The following is a 25,633-nucleotide window of genomic DNA, read 5'->3' on the forward strand; positions in this document are numbered from 1 at the left end:
GGCAAAAATTATACTAACAGTGAGCTTGTCAGGAAGATTCTTCGCTGTCTACCAAGGTCATGGGAAGCCAAGGTGACGGCAATCCAAGAAGCCAAGGACTTGAACAAGCTTCCACTTGAGGAGCTTCTTGGATCCCTAATGACGCACGAGCTCACAATGAAACAACACAGCAAAGAAGAGTCCTCCCACAAGAAAAAGGTAATAGCCCTCAAATCTGTTTCTACTAATAAAGACTTATCTTGCAGCAGCAGCAGTGAAGAGGAAGACAATGAGGGAGATGATGATGAGGCTCTTCTCGTGCGTAAGTTCAGAAGATTCATCAACCGAAAGAAGTCCTCACATCAAAGGAGAGGCCCCTCAAATTCCTATCACAAGGATAAAGGTAAGGAAAGAGAAAATGAGGGGATTGGATGTTATGAGTGTAAAAAGCCGGGGCACTTCAGAGCTGAGTGTCCTTTGCTGAAGAAGGGGAGCAAGTACAAGAAGAAGAAAGTTCTCGTCTCCACCCTATCGGACTCCGACACATCATCATCATCATCGGATGAAGAACAAGAAGAAAAGGCCAATCTGTGTTTTATGGCTAATGATAATGAGGTAACATCCGGAACACATTTAGAGTTTACATTCGATGAATTATATGATGCCTTCAATGAATTAATGGATGAGTACAAGACAATAAATCTTAAAAACAAAGAATTAAAATTAACTAACCAAACTCACCTCCGTAAGTATGATACATTAGTTAAGGAAAAAGATATTATTGTTAAAGAAAATTCAGAACTTAAGACAAGCAATCAAATCTTAATTCAAAAGACTAATACCTTAACTAAAGATAACGATAGGCTGAACAAAGAAATTTTAGAACTTAAAAACAATAATCATATTATAAAAGAGAGTCTCACAAAAGACCTAAATAATCTAAAAACAGAAAAACAAAAATTGACACTAGAACTTGAAAAGTACAAACCTTTTGTAGAAAAATTTATATATAGCTCAGAAAAATTAGAGATGATACTTAATAGTCAACGAGCTGTGTTCAATAGAGCCGGTTTAGGGTATAAACCTAAAAATAAGCAAAAACTTCTTAGTAACTTCTTTGTTAAAGCAGGAGAAAGCACAACTAAGAAAGTAACATGTTTTTGCTGTGAAACATTAGGACATAAAGCAAATGTGTGCGATTATAGAAAAGAAAAAACTAAAAGAAAAATTAAAAGGGTTTGGGTTCCAAAAGGAACCAATACTACTAACCATGAAGGATCCAAGAAAACTTGGGTACCTAAAATCGTATGATTTGCTTGTGTAGGAGTGTCTTGCAGCCAAGGTCGACAAAAATTGTTGGTACTTGGATAGTGGCTGCTCAAGACACATGACGGATGACAAAGACCAATTCTTCACCCTTGAGCCTAAGAAGGGAGGTGCTGTGACATTTGGAGACAATAGCCAAGGTCACATCATTGGTATAGGTAAAGTACAAATTACCCCTTCAACTTTTATTGATAATGTTCGATATGTTGATGGTCTTAAGCATAATCTACTTAGCATTAGTCAATTGTGTGATAGAGGCTTTGATGTTTTGTTCAAACCATCACTATGCATCATAACCAACTCAAATGACAATAGTTTAGTTTTTAAAGGAATAAGACGTGGGAATGTGTATGTTGTAGACCTTGAGGATCTTGTCAAACATAACCCATGTTTAGTTGTTAATGAAATTAAGGATAATGATGCTAGTTGGTTATAGCACCGTAAGTTAGGTCATGCAAGCATGGACACAATATCAAAACTAGTTAAAAGAGATTCCGTGATAGGTTTGCCAAAATTAAAGTTTGAAAAGAATAAAATATGTGAAGCTTGTCAATATGGCAAACAATCAAGGAACTCCTTTAAATCCATAAATTGTGTCTCTACCTCTAGACCTCTAGAACTACTACACATGGATCTATTCGGACGAACTAGAACCACAAGTCTAGGTGGAAGTAAATATGGTCTAGTTATAGTAGATGATTATTCTAGATACACTTGGGTCATGTTCTTAGCTCATAAAGATCAAGCATTTTCAGTTTTTAAGAAATTTCATAAGGAAGTAACAAATGCTAGAGATACTTCAGTCATAGCTATTAGAAGTGACCATGGTACCGAATTTGAAAATCATTTATTTGATGAGTTTTGTAGTAAACAGGGGATAACTCATAATTTTTCTGCACCTAGGACACCACAACAAAATGGAGTTGTGGAAAGGAAAAATAGAACTCTAGAGGAAATGGCTAGAACCATGTTATGTGAAAGTAACCTCCCTAAGTACTTTTGGGAAGAAGCCATCAATACCTCTTGTCATATATTAAATAGAGTTTTATTGAGACCCATTATAAAGAAAACACCTTATGAACTTTGGAAAAACAGAAAACCAAAAGTAAACTATTTTCATGTCTTTGGATGTAGGTGTTTTGTTCATAATAATGGAAAAGATAATCTAGGAAAATTTGACTCTAAATCTGATGAGGGTATATTCTTGGGGTACTCTACAACTAGTAAAGCATATAGAGTCTTTAATAAAAGAACCCTAGTTATAGAAGAATCCATACATGTTGTTTTTGATGATTCTAATGATATCTCTTCTAGTAAGAAAGTTAATTTTGATGATGATGCTGAAATTCTTGAAGAAAAGATTGGTGAGATGACAATACAAGATGATGAACAAAAATTAATTGGAGATGCATCATCAAGCCAAGAGGCTATTGTGGATCATGGGCTGACTAAGGCTTGGAGGTATGCTCACGGACATCCTAAGAAATTAATTTTAGATGATCCATCTCAACCTGTTAGGACTAGAGCATCTCTTAGGAACATAAATAACTATCTAGCTTTTGTCTCACATTTTAAGCCCAAACACATAGAAGAAGCTGAAAAAAATATAAATTGGATAAATGCAATGCAAGAAGAATTAAACCAATTTACTAGAAACAAGGTATGGAATCTAGTTGAACGACCTTCTGAATACTCAATTATAGATACCAAATGGATATATAAAAATAAACTTGATGAAAATGGAATTGTAATAAGGAATAAGGCTAGACTAGTTGCAAAGGGGTATAATCAAGAAGAAGGTATAGATTTTGATGAAACCTTTGCTCCTGTAGCTAGACTTGAGGCAATTAGACTGCTACTAGCATTTGCATGCTCTAAGGATTTCAAACTATTTCAAATGGATGTAAAAAGTGCATTTCTAAATGGATATATTAATGAGGAGGTGTATGTAGAACAACCTCCTGGTTTTGAAAATCATCAATACCCTAATCATGTGTATAAATTGAACAAAGCACTTTATGGTTTGAAACAGGCACCTAGAGCATGGTATGAAAGACTTAGCAAATTTCTATTAGATCATGAATTCTCTAGGGAAAATGTAGATACAACACTGTTTTTGAAGAAGAAAAACAAAGATATGTTATTAGTGCAGATTTATGTTGATGATATTATTTTCGGTGCTACAAACAATCGCCTCTGCAAAGAATTTGCTGACTTGATGCAGAGTGAGTTTGAAATGAGCATGATGGGAGAGTTGAACTATTTCCTCGGGCTTCAAATCAAACAATCAACAGAAGGGATCTTCATCAATCAAGCTAAATACATCAAGGAGATGCTTAAGAAGTTTGATATGGAGGGAAACAAGTCAATCAGCACACCCATGAGCTCATCATGCAAACTAGACCAAGATGAATCAGGTAAATCTGTAGATCAAAAGATGTATAGGGGTATGATAGGATCTTTATTGTATCTCACTGCAAGTAGACCTGATATCATGTTTAGTGTATGCATGTGTGCTAGATATCAGTCTAATCCTAAGGAATCTCATCTAATTGCAGCAAAAAGAATCTTTAAATACCTAATAGGAACAAAAAATATAGGTTTATGGTATTCTAAAGAATCTAGTCTGAAATTAATAGGATACACAGATTCAGACTTTGCTGGTTGTAAACTTGATAGAAAAAGCACCAGCGGGTCATGTCAATTCTTAGGAGAAAATTTAATCTCATGGTTTAGCAAGAAACAAAACTCGGTTGCTTTATCTACTGCTGAAGCTGAATATGTAGCAGCCGAGAGTTGTTGTGCTCAAATCATGTGGATTAAACAACAACTTGAAGACTATGGCATTAAACAAGACAAAATTCTCATTAATTGTGATAATACAAGTGCCATTAATCTCACTAAAAATCCAATTCAGCATTCAAGAACTAAACATATTGAGATAAGACATCACTTCATAAGAGATCATGTATTGAATGGTGATGTGACACTTCAATTTGTTTGCACTAATGATCAATTAGCTGATATCTTCACAAAACCTTTGAGTGAAGAGAGATTTAGTGTGCTTAGGAGAGGATTAGGAGTGATTGATCCATCCTAGTGATGTTCTCCTCTAGTTCATTGATTTTGATGATTAGATTGTGTTAAAAATAGAATTTCTCATCTATGATCATCAAATCAGATCATAAACTTAGTGATTATTCCTTGTTTGGCACGAAAAGAGCATGATTTTTAAGTGCGTGCCAGAGTTCGAGTCGACTCAGATACGCTTCAGAGTCGGCTCATAAGGAGGAGTCGACTCGCACATAGACGGGAGTCAACTCGAAGACAATGACAGCATTAGGGGAGTCGACTCGCGCATATTTTGGAGTCGACTCGAGGTCAAGTTGACTCGAGACTTACAGGAGTCGACTCGCGGTCGGGATCCGAGTTTTTAACCCTAATCCAAGCGTTTAATCAACACTTCTATTCACCGCCTCCACTGTTCAAAAACCCTAGAGCCGTCTCCTAGGTCGTCTCCGACCGTCCTTAGGGCTTTCCCGTCGACCTTCTTCCGTCCCTTAGGTTTTTACCCCATCCCTAGGTCAAGGATGCCTCGTAAAGCCGTTGTCCCAAGCCGGAAGAGGTCCCAACCCGTGAGCGGCACCGAGCGACGGTCCAAAGCTCGGAACGATCCCGTGAGGCCACAACCTCCGGCTCGTTCCCCGCCGAGGCCGGTTCCCTCGCGACCGTGCGCCAGGAAGGCGGTCTCCACCGGGAGATACGTCAACTTTGACTATCTCTTCCGGGAGGGCTTCACTATAGGAGAGAGGTTAAGGGCCCAAGGTTTAGAGTTCTTGTGTTCATTAGATCTCCCCACATACCCAGGTCTAGTTAGGGAGTTCTATGGAACCATGCATAGGGGCAATGGGGGTATAGAGGGAACCGTAGCGGGTGTTCCATTATTTATTTCGGAGGATTTCATAGCTCAAATCCTCCATCTTCCCCAAGTAGGGGTATCTCCTACACATCCCGAGGATAGGACTGAGGCCCTTACGGCCATTTTAGGGAGTCCACCCCAGTCCCCACTAGACGAGGTGTCCGCTGGCTCTCTTTCTGTTGAGATGCGGCTCCTCCTGAGCATTATTTCTAGGACACTATTTCCTAAAACCGGCCGTTTTGACTTTGTGTCTGAGAGGGACCTAGCCCTCATGTATTACATTCTCCAAGACACACCTATTAACTTCCCCAAGATGATCTATAGATACCTGTGTGAGCCACTAGATAGACCTAGGCTCACCCTTCCTTATGGGATGATGTACACCCTGATCTTTAGGGAGTCCGGGATCCCAATTCCTGAGGGGGAACCCTCTCGCGCATTGCGATGGACAGATCGCATGGGTGAGGGAACCCTACACAGGATGGGGTTTCATAAGGTAGAGGAAACTTGGGTCAGAAAACCATCTACCTCCACACATACTACCAGACACTCCCCCAGTCCTGACCCTGATTCAGACATTCCCACCTTTTCCTCCACCTCAGCACCATCCACCTCTGCCGGACCCTCCACTGCTCCACCTACTCAGCCATTAGAGGTCCGGATATCACCTGAGCAGCTCCGGGAGTTGCGACAGGAGATCGTCAGGGACCTTCGGGACGATCTGCTGAGGGAGCTCCGAGGTCCAGCGACTGCTCCCTCCACTGCCCCCTCTTCTGCATTGGTTCCTTCCCTATCAGCCGTGACCGAGATGACGGCCCATGTGCCGGAAGAAATCTACAATGTCAGAAGCCTGATACAAGCCCAGTTCTCCAACATGAGCGATATCACAAGCAACACACGGAAGTTGCGAGATAACATCCGACATGATATGGGCACTACTACTCAGGGGGCCGAGCGCTTGGCGGATGTGCTGATCGCCAAGTTGGACACACTTCAGGAGACTCTGACCGAGCTCTCCACGACACACAGCAGGGCCACCTCGGCCATTATCACCCAGCTAGGGAATGTCACGGACGGGATCAGTCTCCTCATGGAGCAAAACAGACTGAGCAGAGGAGCATCCTCGAAGAAGCCCTAGCTTATTTTGTTTACTTTGACATGTATTTACTGCTTTACTTATTGTATTCACAAATGTACTTACATACACATCAATACAATGAGTAGACAAATTTCTTCAAAATTGTGCAAATTGATCTCTGCTTACCTCCTTTTTGATACGATGACAAAAAGGGGGAGAAATATTCAATAGATATGTAAAAGGAATCAAAATGAAAATCAAAAAACTCTTCAAACAAACAATAATTTGTTCTTAGTGGACTTGATACCTCGAGGCTCATTATCTCTCTGTTGGGGCTCCTAATGGAGTAATCTCCAGAATCTATTCAAGGGATATTCGGAGATTAGTTGAATCCTACTCAAGAACAAATTGACAAATTTTTCCTCTAAAAACCAAAAATTTCAGTTCAAAAGCTTCAATGCACTAAAAGAAAATTCAGAGAATCAAAACAAAGTTGAATGCATATGTTGAGGGGGAGAATCTGAATTTTTAAGAAAGCAAAATCATTAAATATATATAAGCCAAATAATTGATTGCATGACATGAAGGCTTATATAATTCCAAATGAAAGGGGGAGCTTTAACTCCAAAATTTATTGTTTCACATCTTTCAAGTTTGGATAAATTAAATAACCGAACATTTGAATTCATTTCGAAATTGTATTATAAATTTCTTTGTTTGTTGAGCAATTCACTTTACATATACTCAATGTTTTGTCATCATCAAAAAGGGGGAGATTGTGGAGTGATTGATTGTAACCCTATTTGATTTTGATGAGCTCAAAGCATTTGAGTATATCTTATGTTTACTAATGAATTCAATCTAGTGTTTCAGTGAAAATATTGGAAACTTATGGTTAAGTGTCTCTAGATATGGTTCAAGATGTTTTGGATAAGTTAAGAAGTCAATTTGATCCAAAGTCTGAGACTCGAGTCGACTCCTGGATATTACGAGTCGACTCCAAGCGTATCAGAAGCATTGGCACAGGCTCGAGTCGACTCCGGAACATTACGAGTCGACTCCGACTAAGAACAGACAGACGAACAGAAAGACCCAACTCAAAACCTGTCAGCGAGTCGACTCCTGAAGTGCGCGAGTCGACTCCGACACTTGCCGAGTCGACTCCGGAGTAGTATGAGTCGACTCCAGGGAGTTACAGACAAAAAGTCAGAGAGCAATTTTCGGACCCTGAGAGTCGAGTCGACTCCTGAGGAATGCGAGTCGACTCCGATGGTTGGCAAGTCGACTCCAAAGAAAGCGAGAGTCGACTCTCAATTAATACAAGGCACAAGTCAGAGAGCAACTTTCAGACACTGAGAGCCGAGTCGACTCCCACAAAGCCCGAGTCGACTCCGAGACAGCGCTACTGCAAAAGACAGAAGACAGTGTTTTTGTCTCTGAGATGCGAGTCGACTCCAAGACAGTTCGAGTCGACTCCAAGGCAGCGCTACTCCAAAAAGACAGAAGACTGTTTTTCGGATACTGAGAGGCGAGTCGACTCCGGAACAGTTCGAGTCGACTCCAAGACTGCACGAGCCAAAAGACAGAAGATCGGGAGTTCGGGCTCTGAGCGCCGAGTCGACTCCCAGAATTTCTGAGTCGACTCGAGTGAGCGAAGTTGAAGAATATCTCTATGAGTTCCTTGGAATGAGCCGACTCCAAAAGTACAAGGTCAGCTCCAGATTTTGGCGAGTCAACTCCTGGATAAATCGAGTCGACTCCCAGTCCAGAAGACCACTTTAATTCAAATCCGGAACAGTTGCCGAGCCGACTCCAGAAAAGCATGAGTCGACTCCTGCTACAGCCGAGTCGACTCCAGATCGCGCGAGTCGACTCCGATCCCAACGGACACATTGTCAGGATGTGCAGAATGTGCAGAACGGCTAGTAAAGTGAGTCTAACGGCTAGTTTCCATGGGGAATGGCTTAAATAGCCACAGAGGACTGTAGCAAAGTAGAGAAGTAACATTCCTTTCAAAGAAAACACAATAACTTCATCTGCCAAAGGGATTTCAACGGAAAAGAAGGAAGAGAGCCATTAACTCCATTCAACCAACTCTTTCCAGCATTAAAGAAGTCTCCTTCTGCCTTCAAGTCTTCAAGACATTCAAGAGGAGACCCAAAGTTCGAGAAGCCCTCCACTACATCATCATAAACTTGTTTGAGGGCTCTTAACTTTTCTATTATTCATATTGCTGAATATCTGCTTATTTAGAAGCTGTATTTTTCTCTTTGTTCTTTCTATCCATTTGGTCCTTACTTGATTCAATCAGGGGATTGAATCAAGGGTGTAAAAGGTTTGTTGGTGAGCCTAGGTTGAAACCAACGTGTAAGGGTTCGATTGTGATTCCGGAAAAACAATCGGGTGGTTCTAGTCGGTGAGCTTGGGAAAACCGACCGAGTTCGTTGTGACCTCGTAAAACAACAAGTTAGGTTGTGAGCTCGTAAAATAACCGGCTGTAATCCGAGGGGTTATAGTGAATTCCCAAGTGAGGCTTGGGGAGTGGACGTAGGAGCAAGGGTTAGCTCCGAACCACTATAAAATCATTGTGTTTGTGATTGCATTTGTCTCTCTTACTTTCATTTCATTCACTGCACATAGCATCTAATTAATCAACTTGCAAAAAGGATTAATTAATATCTCACAAACCATTTAATTGTAATAATTATTTTAAAACCCAATTCACCCCCCCCCCCCTCTTGGGTTGTCTATATGGGCAACAAAAAGTATTCCACAAAATTAAGAGGAATTATTCCCTTCTTATCTGCCGTATTTCTCAAAATTTTTGGGGATTTTATCATCCAAATAAGTGGGCAAAAATAGAGGTGTGGCGTGGGAGTCCAAGGCTATAGTAGGACCTCCACGCCTAGGGTTCAAGACATGCTTTTTTGGATTTTCAAAAGGGTTTTGAAAATTTTGATATTGGGCCGTCCTCCTCTTCTCCTTCCTCTCCTTCATATCCATCCTTCATCTTCTCGAAGAACGATCAAAGATTGAGTCCTTCGAAAGAGAAAGGTTCAGCCATTGCAGTACCTCTGCGCGAGCTAGCACTCCCGCAGAGGTAGATCTTTCTGGAACTTCGCGCGGACGATCCATAAAGGTCAAACATGTGTGCGGCTGTAAAGCATGATCAAGGAGTCATCAAAGACCTCCAACAAATCAGGTATGAGATTTGATCTTATTATAAATTAAGATTAGATCTTAAACATGGTTGCTGAAATTTCAGAGTTGCTGAAATTTCAGGATTGTATATTAGACATACAATCATAGTTTCTTATTTAAAGTAAATTTTTAAATCCTAGGATCTGTTTTCATTGTAGAGATCTGATCTCTAGCATGCATAGGAATTAAAGAATTTAATTCATGCTTCTGCTATAAAATTTTTAAAATTATATGCATGCGACCAATAGGGTTCCCAACAGCTGACGCTTTGGAGGGGCTTCCTTCTCAACAGGTTCTTTAGCCGAGCTTCCTTCGGTAGAACCCCCTCCTATGGTAGTGATGATGCCAGCAATAGGTCTATTATCATTTTGATCTTCAGGTGCCGTGGTGTTCTACACTGGTTCTCCTTCATCCCGCCGATTTCGTACAAATCGGTTGAGTATTCTATGATGGATAAGTGCTTCAATCTCGTCTTGGAGTCGGAAGCAGTCCTCTATATCGTGGCCGTAATCTTGATGGAAATAACAGTACTTTCTAGAGCGTTGCCGAGCTTCCGACTATCGCCTTGGTGGTGGAGGTCGGAGGTAGCCATGACCTTCTATCTCCATGAGAATCTCAACTCGAGTAGAGGTAAGAGGAGTGTAGTTCCCAAACCTCTTTGCTGGCGAACTTGGCCGAAACGGTGATCTCGGTCGGGGCTGCGATCTTGGATGAGGTGGGCTCTTTAATCAAGGCAAGTTCTTCTTCCGGTGGGGCGACCGACTTCTTGGGCAACCACGCTCTTCGCGACGCCTTTTTTGCATCTTTGTGTGTTGTTCGGTGGCGTCTTGCCGAGAAGGCATGGCCTCTTCAGCCTTTGCATATTTTCGAGCTCGGACCAGCATCTCTGTGAAGTTGGTAGGAAAACTCTTCTCGATGGAGAAAAGAAATTTATAGGATCGAGCCTCCATTTTCAATGCTGACATGACAATCAATTGGTCGAGGTTGCGGACCTCCCAAGTAGCGGAGGTGAAGCGGTTGATGTAGTCTTTCAAAGATTCTCCTTTCTTTTGCTTTATGTCAAGAAGAAAAACTGACGTTCGCCGTTGGCACTGGCTAGCAGCAAAATTGGTTGCAAACTGCCTGCCCAGCTGCTCAAAGGAGAACACAGTGCTCGGCTTCAGCCCGAAGAACCAAAGCCGGGCCGTTCCGCAAAAGGTTACGGGGAAAGCCTCGCATAGTAGAGCCTCCGAGGATCCTTGCAGTGCCAGGAGGGCTCTATAACTCTCCAAATGATCCAGTGGATCGGTCGTCCCATTATATGATTCTATTTGGGGCATCTTGAATCTCGGCGGGATTAGTTCATCCTTGATCTGGCAGGAAAAAGGCGACTTGGTAGTAAAATCGGGGTCGCCCTCACGCCTTGCTCCTTGATCCCGAAGCGCCTCGATTAGTCGCCTGAGTTCTTCGACCTTTTTTGTCGAGTTCTCCGCCTTGGAAAGTTGCCGTAGTGGTCCGTCCTGGTATTGATCGACCCGGGGTCGATCCGGCCTCAGAAAGTTGCGGCCGGGTTCGAGGCTGCAGCCTTCTATCCTAGCAACTCCTTGACGACAACCCCTGAGGGGATGCCTGAAAAGAATCCTGGTGATGGCGTCGTTCCTCATCATTGTACTGGATACGCCCTATTCGATGTGATGTTCGCAGCGGAATTCGAACGGCACGTCGTTCATCGTATGAACACGTCTCGGATCGTAGAATTCAAAATTTTTCTGGATCCAAATCCAGAATATCTTTGAACTCATTAGGAAGGGAAGAATAGGATATGAGGAAGGTTGATTAAGATTCATAAAACTGAAACAAAAAATCAGAAGTTATTAATTTGAAGATCTCATCTTCAAAAATTCTGCATTTGTAAAACACCGCAGCCTGATGATCTTTCTAGGTTCCTGGTTAAGCCGCACACGTGTCCGACCTCTACAGGTATCCACACGAGGATCTAATCATCTGAGATAAGGTCTTACCGGGGTGCTAGCTCCTTGCAAAGACCTCTAATGACCATCATGATATTGGAAGAAAAATTAGCAACATACCTCTTTGAAGAAGAACCCTTTCTTCTTCAACTTTGCTCACAATGGAGGAAGAGAAGGAGGTAGCTTTGCACGTGGATCATCCTAGCCTTGCTCCCATGGAAGAAGAGGAAGAAGAGGTCCTCTTACTGCCATGGAAAAGGAGGAAGAAGAGGGCTTGAGGCGTGATGGAGGAACTCCTTCTTCCTTAGCGTCGTGTGGTGTCTCTTGCCTCCTTTTCTTCTAACGCCACCAACACTTTGGAGGAGGAAGAAGATGGACTCCCTTGCTGCTGTGGAGAGGAAGAGGATGGACTCCTCCTGCTGTCGTGGGAAGAGAGAAGAGAAGAGAAAGGGAGGCGTGGAGAGGAAGAGGAGAGGATTAATTCATAACGTCTCCCTTGCTAACCTTTTATAGATTGAGTTTAGGGCTTCTCCTAATCTTATTAGGAGTATGGGACTATAAACCACCCTTGAATTAATGCCAAGTGTCCAATCTTTATGCTCATAGATGCATGACATGTGTCCACTTAATCAATTGATTAATTTCTAATCACATTAGGACTCCTAATCTCATTAGAAGAATTAATTGATTTGGGAGCATGCATCCTACGACGCCATGAAGACTTTAAAGTCCGCATAGTGTAAACATGACTTAAGTCATATTCATCCTACGACGACATGTGGTCTTTAAAATTCACACAAATTCTGGTTTAATCAAATTAACCCAATCATGAACCCAAATCAATTTGGGTCAAACCCAAATCAATTTGGGTCGAACCCAATTTGATTTGGCTCATTAAATCAGCCCAATTGCAATCCAATTGCAATCAATTCCACTTAATTCTTCTTCGATTAACTTACTAACACTTAGTGGATTAATTCAATCACCAATCATATTGATGATTGATTTCTATTATGATTCCAAATCATAATTATGATAGTTTGACTAATTAAATCCTCTATGTGTGTGACCCCATAGGTTCTATTCTGACTGGTAGTGAGACATATTGAAATCTCAATCTCAATATCACTGAAACTCTTTTCAGTGGACTGAAATAATTTCAGTTCTACTCTTAGGGTTCACTGATCACCAAGTGAATGCCTTCGAGTCTCACAACCCACTAGTGACACCTAGCAGTATGTGGTGGAAACCCAGCAGAATGGAATATCTGAACCTCTATGTGTAGTTAGCGTATGATACAGTCCCTCTATCATGGATCCCGATATGACGGAGGTTATGGATATCTCGTCAAACCCTATCGTTCGTCATATGTCAAATTTATATGACTTCCAGTTCGAGATATGGAAAACTTTTTTTCCAAAATACCTGGCCAGAAATTTATCGAACTCAGTCTCATAAATCACATAAGATCACTCCTAATCTATCAAGGTCGATAGATCCCATTTAGATGCAACCCTATTCCAAAATGAACCTACTGTAGCCAATCCGCACTATAAGGACCCGAATGGCTAGGGCCCAAGTTCACATGCTCGTCAAACTACAGCAACCTCACAGTGAATAGCTGAGGCATCGCAGGTCAAAGGACCAGTCATACAACTGTAGCAAAAGTAGTCACTAATGAGTGGATAGACATCCATGTGACTACTATTTTTGGTCACGCTCAGTAACTTGTTCTCTAACAAGTACTCGCATAATCACTCCAGTGTCTCTACATCATGGACTCGAGACTCGTCTATCTGACTAAATGATCTGTGCACTAATCTCAGCGGATCGATTACCGTCCCTCGTGATGGATCCATCGATCAGGAGCATTTAGAAATTAATCCCTAATGACACATGCCTCAAATTCTCAACTCCTTGAGAATATGTGTCATCATCTATTAATTTCTTGAACGATTCATGGACACATACAAACATGAATGAAAAATAAAATGCCCAATCTTATTTATTAATAAGTGTCAAATTATAAATTTATGCCCCAGATTACAAATATGCGTCAGCCACGTTGGCTTCTAGGGCATACTTCTAACAATCTTCCACTTGTACTAAAGCCAATTAGACATATATTTAAGTCCCATTTTTTCAAGATGGACTTCTAATTGCTTCTGACTCAGCTGCTAGTGAATGGGTCCGCCACGTTATTAGTGGAGTCTACTCTTTGCACCTCTACATATTTCTTTTTAAGGTAGTCGCGAATTAGATGAAATTGCCGCTCTATGTGCTTGGACTTCTGGTGAGTCCTCAGCTCTGTTGCCCAAGGTGACAAGCCAAGAGGGGGGGGTGAATTGGTTTCTCTTAATTTTAACTATCTTACTTATGTCAATTGATGAGTTAGTGGAATTAAACAAAGCACAATACAAACAACAAGAAGTATAGTGGTTCGGTGCTCTCCTAAGCACCTACGTCCACTCCCCAAGCGACCCCTTGGGAATTCACTATAATCCCGCGGATTACAGTTGGATTGTTTTCCGGGCTCACAATCCAAAAACCTTTACACTTTGGTTTTCCGGGTTCACCAAAAACCTATGTTGGTTTTACGGGCTCACCAACGAACCTATGTTGGTTTTCCGGGCTCACCAACGAACCTTTACAATTGGTTTTACGGGTTCACCAATCAACCTACACCGTTGGTTTTGCGGGCTTACCAACTAACCTTTACAAGGAGTTTAATAAACGAAGTAAGAAGATTTAAGCTCCTAGATGAGCAAATATAACAATATAATCTACAAAGAAGAATTTAGAGAATAGTTATCGCTTGATGTGACTTCTCTCTTCTTTGTCAAGGATGCTTCACTCTTTAAGGGTGGATGGAGCTCTTAATGACTCTTGGAATCTGCTCAACCACTTTCTTTTGACTCTTGAATGAAGCACTTGGATGAAGAAGACTAGGGCACTTTGTCTTTCTTGTGTACTCTTTGATATTTTGCAAAAGGATATTCTCTCTGATGAATAGTGCCACTTTAAATAGTTTCCTTCATCCATTGGACAAGCCTCAATGGTTAGAATTCAAAAACTAGCCGTTACTCACTGTTGGAAGGACAAAAAGTACTTCTGCAGAACTAGCCGTTATGCTTCTGCCCGTGCTTGGGTCGACTCAACCTTTCCTTGGGTCGACCCAACTTTCACTTGGGTCGACTCAACCTTTTCTTGGGTCGACCCTCTCAGAACCACAGAAACTTGCAATTTAGCCTTCCTTCACTTGGGTCGACTCAACATTTCTTTGGGTCGACTCAAGATTCAGTTGGGTCGACTCAACTTCCACTTGGGTCGACCCTCTCAGGGTTTCTAGAGAACCTATTCTGTCAATGTATTCTGTCACTGCCTTTGGGTCGACCCTCTCAGTGTTTGGGTCGACTCAAGCTTGGGTCAACCCTCTCAGTGTTTCCAGAGAACTGTTTTCTTGAGGCTTGAGAGGCTTGAGGTTTGGGTCGACTCATGCTTTTCTTGGGTCGACCCAACTACTGTTCATCCGTGCCATTTTTGCAGAAGTGTGCCAGATGCTTTCTTGATGTGCCGGGGTCGACCCATTCAACCTTGGGGTCGACTCAAACCACACTTTGCTGCAACTCAAGGTTAGATTCATCGATATAAACAATGAAATGCATCTTTATATAATTATACGAATATACTGAGAGTAACAGACTTATAAATGAAGTATCGAATTAACTTGTAACATACTCTTGATTATTGCTTGTTAATCATCAAAATACCAATATCATCCTCAATCTCCCCCTTTTTGATGATTACAAAATATGGAGTATGAGCCTATTGATACTTATCTTAAAATCAGTTTTAAAAGGGCTCAATTTGCTGAATTTCAGCTTTTCAAATATGAGAGTGAAGTCTCCCCCTATTTCATCCAAATGTTTCCAATTTGACTTTTTGAATTGCTCCCCATTTCTTTTATATTTCATTAAAGATGAAACTTCAAAAATTTGAGATTAAGCATGAGTTTCAGATTATGTATCGAGGTGTGAAAGGTATGTGCCAAATTCTGAAATTCTATGTGCCAAATTCTGAAATTCAATAGAAATTTTAGATTTGATCATTTTCATTATTACAAATTGCTCCCCCTTAAATGTATATGCTTTCCTATTGTAATTTTCAACTTGTTTGACAACTTATTTCTCTTTTCTTGCTCAACTCATTTCTCTTCCCTTACTTCTCCCCCTTTTTGTTATCATCAAATAGGTGCATAGACACAATAATTAACAAACATTTAAACTTCATTGATCAAAAAGGAACATTTTAGTTCAATAATGCCAATACAAAAATAAATACAATGTTCCTCAATCAAAGTTCAAAATACATGATCAACACAAAATACATATGAGAACTAGATACATATCCTAGGCTCTAAACAGAAATGCTAATATCAGCCTAGGGAGTATCTAATGGCTGTGATCTAGTCCTCATCCTCCTAGTATAAGTGGCGAAGGGAGGTCGAGCCTGATGAGACTGAGTCTGGCGTGGAGCTCGGTGAGCTGGATGACTCTGTGCCGAAATCTCTGACTCAGCTGCCTGTGGCACAGATGGTCCATGAACCTCTCTCTCTCTCTCCGTAGAGCTCCTATCTGCTCCTAAGATCACTGATCTCAGCAATCATAATATCTAGTCTGCTCGTCAGCCCATCAGTGATAGTCCTCGCCTGAGCTGACATAAGCTCAGTTATCCTACTCCAGAACTCATCTGTGTCTCCCGCAGGAACAGATGACGAAGGTCTAGCCTCTGAAGGTGCAGTAGGATGATCCGCATGCTCCACATCCTCAGGGATAGGGTCTTCAAAATCTGGTGCATCACCCTCTGGTGCATCACCCTGAATCCCTGCTCCAGTACGTACCCACTGCCCGTTCACCTTCTCATAACCCATGCGTATAAGGGATCGTGCAGTGTACGTGTCAGTATGGAGTAGATGCGTGGAGATCTCTCCCTCTACAGATATATCGTGCTGTCGGAAGATCAAGGTGAGTATCATACCATAAGGCAGGGAGACTCTGGAGTTGCAGATCACCTTCCTCATCTGCCTCAGTATCATGGCCGGGAGATTCAGGGGAATACCCTGAATAATATGCTCCATCACAACTAGATCTCGCTCTGAAATGAGATCAAATCTCCCGCTCTTCGGAAAAAGAATCCGACCAATGAAGTCGTGCAACAACCTCATCTCTGCAGAAAGAGAGCTCGCTATAACTTGCTCCGAGTAGTCGAAGTCTTCATTCTCAAGAATTAATTGCAGGGCTCTCAACTTGTTTTCTGGCTTTTCTGGAGTTGCTCCTTCGCAGGGGAGATGAAGCAACTCACTCAAACTCTCTTCGGAAACTCGAACCCTAACTCCTCGAACTTCCGATATGAGCCCTCCCATCCCAGTTTTAAGGAAGGCATAGAACTCCCGAACTAGTTCGGAGTAGATCACCACATCTAGGGAGCAAAGATACTCCCAACCTTGCCTTCGGATCCATTCCCCTAAACGGAACCCTTCTTGATCCAAGAACTCGAAATGGATCCTTCTCCCCGTTGTAACCGGTCTCCCTGCAAACTTTGCAAGTTGTACTGAAGGGAAGGGAGGAGGAGGTGGCTCTACACGTGTCTCACCTTGTGGAGACACTGTAGACGGCTCTGTAGCTTCCCTTTCCGCACGTTGGATCCGTGAGACTCTCCCGGATCGCTTGGCTACGGCTCTCTTGGGTCCCATTTCTCCAAGATCTTGAAGTAATCTACTGTTTGGAGATGATTGAAGGAGATTTGAGAGTGGGGAATAGGGTTTTCGGAAGAGGACAAAGTGAAAATAGTGCCCTAGATAGCTTACGGGTCCCCCTTTTAACAGTGGGGTCCCGACGTTGGGTCGACTCAAGGATTTTCTTGGGTCGACTCAACGTTGGGTCGACCCTATTCTGAGTTGGGTCGACCCAAGTTCAGAATTTTTTTTTTCTCTTCCTTTTTCCTTCTAAAAATTTTCTTTGCTTCCAATCCTTATAAATTCTTTCTGGGACAATGATACATGAGTAAGAAATCTATAGATGACAAGTTTGACTCATGTTTCATGGGTTTTTAGAAATAGGAGGAATGTATCATGAGACTGCTTGCTCCCTTTTATATCCCTTCAATAAAAAGGATCACATATGCCTAATTTCCTCCTAAGCGTGCAAAATCTATCTTCACTCAAAGGTTTTGTAAAAATGTCAGCTAATTATTTCTCAGTACATATATGCTCAATACATATGTTTCCATTTTGCACATGATCTCTAATAAAATGATATCTTATTTCTATGTGTTTTGCTTTAGAATGCTGAACCGGATTTTTAGTAAGGTTGATGGCACTAGTATTATCACATTTTATAGGAATGTTATCTAGCTTAACTCTGTAGTCCTCTAGTTGTTGCTTAAGCCATAGTACTTGAGCACAACAACTGCCAGCAGCTATATATTCAGCTTCAGCTGTCGACAGTGCCACTGAATTCTGCTTTTTGCTAAACCATGATACTAAGTTGTTTCCTAAAAATTGACATGTTCCACTAGTGCTCTTCCTATCTAATTTGCATCCAGCAAAATCAGCATCTGAGTATGCAAGCAAATCTAGACAGGAGTCTCTTGAGTACCATAATCCTATGTTTGTAGTTCCTCTTAAATATCTAAGGATTTTTTTAACAGCACTTAAATGTGACTCCTTAGGATCTGATTGGTATCTAGCACATATTCCTACACTAAACACGATGTCTGGTCTACTAGCAGTAAGGTAGAGCAAGGATCCAATTAATCCTCTATAAAGCTTAATATCAATACTCTTTCCTTTCTCATCTTTGTCTAGCTTACTAGTAGGATTCATTGGAGTGCCTACTCCCTTATAATTTTCATTCCCAAACTTCTTTAGTATTTTCTTTGTATACTTAGTTTGATGCATGAAGATACCTTCTTTAGTTTGTTTGATTTGTAATCCTAGAAAGAAACTTAGTTCTTCCATCAAACTCATTTCGAATTCCCCATGCATTAAATCAGCAAACTCTTTGCAAAGAGTATCATTTGTGGCACCAAAGATTATGTCATCTACATATATTTGTACCACTAGTAGATTTTCGTCCTTTCTTTTGAGAAATAGTGTTTTATCTACATTTCCTCTACTAAAGTCATTATTTAGTAGAAATTTGCTTAATCGATCATACCAAGCCCTAGGTGCTTGCTTCAATCCATATAATGCCTTATGTAGTCTAAACACATGATTTGGCAATTCATGATTCTCAAAACCAGGAGGTTGCTCTACATATACTTCTTCCTCTATAAAACCGTTTAAGAATGCACTTTTTACATCCATTTGATACAATTTGAAATCCATGAAACATGCAAAAGCTAGAAGTAATCTAATAGCCTCTAATCTAGCTATAGGAGCAAATGTTTCATCAAAATCTATCCCTTCTTCTTGATTGTATCCCTTAGCTACAAGTCTAGCTTTATTTCTTAAAACTAACCCATTTTCATCTAATTTATTTCTAAAGATCCATTTTGTTCCAATTACAGAGTTATGCTTTGGTCTTTCAGTTAATGTCCATACATTACTTCTTTTGAATTGATTTAATTCTTCTTGCATGCATTTATCCAATTGGTATCTTTTTCAGCTTCTTCATAAGTCTTAGATTCTAACTGTGAAACAAAAGCAAGATAATCATTTAAATTTTTAAGAGAGGATCGAGTTCTTACCTCTTGAGATGGATCACCAATGATTAAGTCTTTAGGGTGTCCATATGCATACCTCCATTCCTTTGGCAAGTTTTGAGATTGTGGTGGCATGCAATCATCTCCCTTATCTTGAATTGGCTTGTCATCAATATTCAACTTTTCAAAGTTAATAATTCCTGTATCATCATCAAGAATATTTTCTTTCCTAGCAGACTCACTATCAGACTCATCAAATATGATATTAACTGACTCTTCGACTACAAGAGTTCTTTTATTGAATACTTTGTATGCCCTGCTAGATGTGGAGTATCCTAAGAAGATACCTTCATCTGACTTGGCATCAAATTTACTTAGATCCTCCTTGCCATTGTTTAAAATGAAACATCTATATCCAAATACTCTAAGATATTTAGCGGTAGGTTTCTTATTCTTCCAAAGTTCATAAGGAGTTTTCTTGGTTATTGGTCGTATTAAAACTCGATTTAGAATATGGCAAGCAGTGCTTATAGCTTCAGCCCAAAAGTACTTTGGAAGATTTGACTCGCACAACATCGTGCGTGCCATTTCTGCCAATGTCCTGTTTTTTCTTTCAACAACCTCATTTTGTTGAGGCATTCTAGGTGCTGAAAATTGATGTGAGATACCGTTTTTATCACAAAATTCTTCAAAGTGTTGATTTTCAAATTCAGTTCCATGATCACTTCGAATTGCTACTAAGGTGAGCTTCTTTTCATTTATGATATAATTATAATATTTCAAGAATTCTGAAAATGCTTCATTCTTATGTGCCAAAAATGAAACCCATGTATATCTTGAAAAATCATCTACAATAACTAGTTCATACTTCTTCCATCCTAGACTCGCAGTTCTAGTGGGTCCAAATAGATCCATGTGTATGAGTTCAAAAGGCCTAGTTGTTGATACTATATTCTTTGATTTGAAGGATAATTTAGTTTGTTTTCCTAATGAGCATGGTCTACAGATTTTGTCCTTTTCAAAAATCAATTTTGGCACATCTTTTATTAATTCCTTCTTGACTAGTTTTGATATTAATTCCATACTAGCATGTCCTAGTCTACGATGCCAAAGCCAACTTGTTTCATTTTTCTTTTCTTCATTAGTAATTAAACATAATCCATTTTTTTTGCCTAAATCATGAAGATCTACCATGTAAATATTTCTTTGTCTTCGTCCTACAAGTACAATGCTATTATCTTTAGGATTTGTGATTATGCATACTGATGCTTCAAATGTGACTTTAAACCCTTTATCACAAAATTGACTTATGCTAAGTAGGCTATGTTTTAAACCATTAACTAATAAGACATTTTCTATGAAAGTAGATGGAGTAATGAAAATTTTACCCTTTCCAATGATATACCCTTTTCCATTGTCTCCATAGGTTACTACTCCACCCTTCTTAGATTCCAAGATGACAAATTGGTCTACGTCACCGGTCATGTGTCTTGAACAGCCGCTATCTAGATACCATCATTTTTTCACTTTATTAGCTGCAAGTCACCCCTGCAATCAAGATCAAGAATGAGCTTTAGGTACCCAAACTATGTTGGGTCCTTTAGGGTTAGTACTTGATGTTCCTTTTGGAATCCAAACTTTCTTGAATTTAAGCTTATGATAATTACTCAATTTGTTTTGACTGGATTTTCTATAGTTACATTCATATGCTTTATGTCCTAATTTATTGCAGCAATGACAAGTAATATTTTCATTTTTAGCTTTTACAAAAATGTTCTTTAAGTATTTTTGTTTCCTATTTGTTTTATATCCTAATCCAGCCTTATCATATACAGCTTTTTGACTATCAAGAATCATATTTAATTTGGTTGAACTAAGTGTAAACTTATCTACTAAGGATTTATATTTTTCAGCATCTTCTTTTAACTTGACATTTTCAGCAATTAGATTCTTGGTTTCATTTGTGAGTTTTCTACTTAATGTTTCATAGTTATGAGATAGTTTTAACTTATCTTTGATAAGAGATTGATTTTCTTCTTTTAGAACTTTATTTTTATTGATTAGTTTTTTATGTTCTTCCATGAGTTCTAAAAATGCATCATATCATTCATCAACAGTAAAATCACATTCAAGTTCAGAATCTACCTCATCGTCATTGGCCATATGGCATATTTGGGCCGTCTCTTGATGATCTTCTTCTTCCGAACTTGACTCCTCACTTTCACTCCATTCAGCCATGAAGTTCTTCTTTTTGAGTTTTCTTGCCATCCACTTTAATTCCGGGCAATCTATCTTATAATGCCCGGGTTTGTTACACTCATAACAATTAGGTGTTTCTTTTTCCTTTTCTTTGTCCTTACTCTTTTCTTTGCTTGAGCTACCTTTGAAGAAGAGTTTCTTTTTATGAAATCTATTCTTATCTCTCATAAATTTTCTGAATTTTTTTCCAAGCATAGCCATTCCTTCTTCATCAAATTCATCATCATCATCTGAATCTTCCGACTCAGTTTGTTGTTTTGGAGTGGTAGACTTTAGGGCAATGGTCTTTCTTCTCTTGACCTCATCTTCTGAATTTTGCCTCATGGTCAACTCATGGGTCATGAGTGATCCTAGAAGTTCCTCTAATTACAATGTATTGAGGTCCTTAGCTTCCTAAATTGCAGTTACCTTGGCCTCCCAAACTCTTGGTAGAGACCTGAGAATTTTTCGCACCAATTCAGAGTTAGTATAAGACTTTCCTAAACTCTTTAGCCCATTTATAATTTCAGTAAAACGAGTAAACATATCAGTTATGGACTCAGTGGATTCCATTTTAAACAATTCATACTTATGTACTAATATGTTTATTTTTGACTCCTTAACTTGATTAGTCCCTTCATGTGTGACCTCAAGTTTGTTCCAAATTTCTTTTGCAGAGATGCATGTAGATATTCTATTGAATTCACTTACATCTAATGAACAGCAAAGTACATTAATTGCTTTTGCATTTAATTGTGCTAATCTTCTATCACTTTCATTCCAATCCATTTCTGGTTTGGGTATGATAGTGCCCTCTATACTAATTGTGGGTGTGTGAGGTCCTCTAGTAATAATTTACCATAATTCATAGTCTAGAGCTTGAATGAATATCCTCATCCTAGCTTTCCAGTTTGTGTAATTTGTGCCATTAAATAGAGGAGGTCTATTTGTGGATTGCCCCTCACTCATAGAACATCTCACTTGGGTTGTCATGATCTTTAACTCTTGATTGTGAGATCAATAAATACTATTGGAGCACCTTGCTCTGATACCACTTGTTGCCCAAGGTGACAAGCCAAGAGGGGGGGTGAATTGGTTTCTCTTAATTTTAACTATCTTACTTATGTCAATTGATGAGTTAGTGGAATTAAACAAAGCACAATACAAACAACAAGAAGTATAGTGGTTCGGTGCTCTCCTAAGCACCTACGTCCACTCCCCAAGCGACCCCTTGGGAATTCACTATAATCCCGCGGATTACAGTTGGATTGTTTTTCGGGCACACAATCCAAAAACCTTTACACTTTGGTTTTCCGGGTTCACCAAAAACCTATGTTGATTTTACGGGCTCACCAACGAACCTATGTTGGTTTTCCGGGCTCACCAACGAACCTTTACAATTGGTTTTACGGGTTCACTAATCAACCTACACCGTTGGTTTTGCGGGCTTACCAACTAACCTTTACAAGGAGTTTAATAAACGAAGTAAGAAGATTTAAGCTCCTAGATGAGCAAATATAACAATATAATCTACAAAGAAGAGTTTAGAGAATAGTTATCGCTTGATGTGACTTCTCTCTTCTTTGTCAAGGATGCTTCACTCTTTAAGGGTGGATGGAGCTCTTAATGACTCTTGGAATCTGCTCAACCACTTTCTTTTGACTCTTGAATGAAGCACTTGGATGAAGAAGACTAGGGCACTTTGTCTTTCTTGTGTACTCTTTGATATTTTGCAAAAGGATATTCTCTCTGATGAATAGTGCCACTTTAAATAGTTTTCTTCATCCATTGGACAAGCCCCAATGGTTAGAATTCAAAAACTAGCCGTTACTCACTGTTGGAAGGACAAAAAGTACTTCTGTAGAACTGGCCGTTATGCTTCTGCCCGTGCTTGGGTCGACTCAACCTTTCCTTGGGTCGACCCAACTTTCACTTGGGTCGACTCAACCTTTCCTTGGGTCGACCCTCTCAGAATCACAGAAACTTGCAATTCCTCTTTGGGTCGACTCAAGGTTCAGTTGGGTCAACTCAACTTCCACTTGGGTCGACCCTCTCAGGGTTTCCAGAGAACCTATTCTGTCAATGTATTCTGTCACTGCCTTTGGGTCGACCCTCTCAGTGTTTGGGTCGACTCAAGCTTGGGTCGACTCAACTTCCTCTTGGGTCGACCCTCTCAGTGTTTCCAGAGAACTGTTTTCTTGAGGCTTGAGAGGCTTGAGGTTTGGGTCGACTAATGCTTTCCTTGGATCGACCCAACTACTGTTCATCCATGCCATTTTTGCAGAAGTGTGCCAGATGCTTTCTTGATGTGCCGGGGTCGACCCATTCAACCTTGGGGTCGACTCAAACCACACTTTGCTGCAACTCAAGGTTAGATTCATCCATATAAACAATGAAATGCATCTTTATATAATTATACGAATATACTGAGAGTAACAGACTTATAAATGAAGTATCGAATTAACTTGTAACATACTCTTGATTATTGCTTGTTAATCATCAAAATACCACTATCATCCTCAGGCTCCTTAGCTAGTGCTATGGCGCCGTTGTTGTCGCAGAAAAGGGTTATGGCATCTAATGACATGACTCCTCGCTCTTTGAGAAATTTCTTGTACCAGAATGCTTCCTTCGCAGCATCCGATGCAGCAATGTACTCTGCTTCCATGGTAGAATCTGCAACAATCGGTTGCTCGGAACTCTTTCAATTTACCAATCCTCCATTGTATAAGAATACATATCCTGATGTAGACTTTCTATCATTAAGGTCAGTCATGAAGTTTGAATCAGTATATATTTCTACCTTTAACTCTGTGCCTCCCCAAAAGACCAAAACCGTATCCTTAGTCCTCCTCAAGTACTTAAGGATATTTTCATGGCTATCCAGTGCTCCTCATCTGGATTCGACTGATATCTGCTCGTGACACTCACAGCATGTGCTATATCAGGTCGAGTACATAGCATGGCATACATGAGATTCCCTATTGCCGATATATAAGGGATCCTACTCCTGCACTGAATCTCTTCAGATGTTTTATGGCACATCCTTTTGGAGAGATTTATCCCATGCCTTAGGGGTAACAATCTCCTCTTAGACTTTTCCATGCTGAACCTCTTCAGCACTTCCTCTATGCACATTTTCTGTGATAGGCCAAGCATCCTCTTAGATCTATCTCTATAGACCTTAATTTCCAAAATATAAGATGCTTCACCTAGATCTTTCATGGAGAACTTTTTAGACAACCATAACTTGACCAATGTGAGCATGTGAATATCATTCCCAATCAGGAGTATATCATCCACGTATAATACGAGGAATACTATAGACCTCCCACTGACCTTTTTGTACACACATGGTTCCTCTTCGTTCTTGATGAAATCAAACGATTTGATTATATCATTGAAACGAGTGTTCCAACTCCAAGATGTTTGTTTTAATCCACAAATGGATCTTTGCAGCTTGCAGACCTTGTAATCACTATCACTGGAAGTAAAATCCTGAGGCTGTTCCATATAGATATATTCCTCAAGATATCTATTAAGGAATGCAGTTTTCACATCCATCTTCCATATCTCATAATCATGATAAACTGCAATGGCAAGCAACATTCGAATGGACTTCAGCATGGCTACCGGTGAAAAGGTATCTTGATAGTCAATGCCTTCGCGCTGATTATAACCTTTTGCCACCAACCTTGCCTTATAGGTCTCTACGTTGCCATCCGAACCCATTTTTCTTTTGTAGATCCATTTACCCCCAATAGGTACAATACCTTCAAGCGGATCTACTAAGGTCCATACTTGGTTGGAATGCATGGAGTCTATTTCTGATTTCATCGCATCCATCCATTTTTCGGAGTCGATGTCTAACATCGCTTCGTTGTAGATCTTGGGATCATCATTATGATCTCTTTCTCCTATGAGGAACTCTTCCTCTATTTCCTCTGTAAGCATACCTAAGTATCTTTCAGGATGATGGGAGATCCTACTGGATCTATGAAGTGGACAAGGTTCTTCATGTATTGGCTCAATGTGAATAGGTTCACTAGGCTCAATTGCTCGTCGCTCTTCAGAGATTTTCTCTTCGAGCTCAATTTTTCTCCCACTGCCTCTATCAAAGATAAACTATTTTTCCAAGAAGATGGCATATCGGCTCACAAACACTTTGTGATCTTCTGGGATGTAAAAATTGTATCCTAACGACTCCTTAGGATATCCAATGAAACGAGCACCAATTGT

This window comes from Phoenix dactylifera, unplaced genomic scaffold (assembly GCF_009389715.1).
Source record: "Phoenix dactylifera cultivar Barhee BC4 unplaced genomic scaffold, palm_55x_up_171113_PBpolish2nd_filt_p 000359F, whole genome shotgun sequence".
In the NCBI taxonomy this organism is placed as follows: Eukaryota; Viridiplantae; Streptophyta; class Magnoliopsida; order Arecales; family Arecaceae; genus Phoenix; species Phoenix dactylifera.